The sequence below is a fragment of the Belonocnema kinseyi genome, chromosome 4, assembly GCF_010883055.1.
Source record: "Belonocnema kinseyi isolate 2016_QV_RU_SX_M_011 chromosome 4, B_treatae_v1, whole genome shotgun sequence".
NCBI lineage: Eukaryota > Metazoa > Arthropoda > Insecta > Hymenoptera > Cynipidae > Belonocnema > Belonocnema kinseyi.
The window spans coordinates 115,334,950-115,336,470 of NC_046660.1; positions in this window are offsets into that span (position 1 = coordinate 115,334,950).

Below are 1,521 nucleotides of genomic sequence, written 5' to 3' on the forward strand. Positions count from 1 at the left end.
ATCCGGGTTTATTTCGAAAAAAAACTGCCACCGCCATTCCTGTAGCATCCTAAATATGACAATTTGAATATTCATCATGACTTTTTAAACGGCTTTCTATTGTTTTAACAATTGTCAAATATAAAAACAATGATTTATTCCTCAAAAATCTAAAAAATAATCGTATTTTCTGATTTAAATGTTATTTTTTGTCATTGTTGAGAGTGGTACATTTTTCTAAAAACACGATGTAATTATTTAAGCAATTAATTACTATTCATTTTCAAAATTACTAAAAATTTAGCCAGATATGTATACTTTCTACAAATTGATATTCTATGCTACTTTTTGTTGAATAATTACATGATTTTGATACATTTCTTCTAATGCTTAACAAATTTCTATTTGTTTAAATAATCTTTATTTTCGTGAGCAGTTATTTTTCGATAACTAATAAAATGAAATGAAATAGAAGACATACAATTAATTACGATTTTATAAGTATTTTTGGAAAAGTAATTATTTAAACAAATTATATTTGTTTAAACTATTAAAAACTGGTAAATGTATTTTTTCTATATTCTATACAGTCAGAAACATAATTGTATTGGCACTACTTTGTTGCACTTTTTTAGATATTAGAAAAAAACTGCTTGAGCAAATAAAGATTGTTTAAAGAAATACGTACAAACATGCGTTCAAATACGTGCAAGCAATAACCAACAATTATTTTTTAATCAGAAAATACGATTATTTTTTACATTTTTATAAATAAATAATTGTTTAAATAGTTTGAATTTTTATAAACAATTGCCAATAGTTTAAAAAGTCATGGTAAATATTCAAATTGTCGATTAATAATTATTTGTATGAAAAAGACGGCGGAGATTGCTAAAAAGTAACAATAATATAGATAAAATTAATTTATTTCATTTTTGGGTCATATTAAAGGGCGCTGCGGGTAAGGAAGGGGTAGGTTGAAAATGAAAATTATTAATATTGTTTTATATCGCAGACACTCCTCTCAAATCTTTGAAAAATTTAACACGTTTGGATGAAACCATGGAACATGAATTCAATTTTTCGAAAATTTAAAATTTCCCCATGTTAATTAAATGGAATATTAAAGTGCCCGATGGCACGTGTTTATCTTCGAATTTCGAAAAAAGAGTACAGATTTTGCTTCTCCAGAAATGGAAACTTTCGAGGGGGGGGGGGGGGGCTTGCTCTGTAGCCCGAAAGGGATTTTTTGGACCACCCTAATATACACTATACCTTATTTGAAATTAATCGAAAAGGCAATTATCAATTAAACCTAACACCAATAATATATACTACTACTACTAATAATAATAATAATAATAATCGGTGGCTCAGTTGGTTAGACACTTGGACTTCACCTCCGAGGTCCGGGGTTCGATCCCTGAGCCGGTACCTCTGGAAATTTTTCAATGTACCTTTACCGAGGTTTTGGTGGTTCGGAACCCACCTTAAGTTGTAGGTCCCCCCATCGTGTACTTGACTGCAACCCAGTCCGTCAAT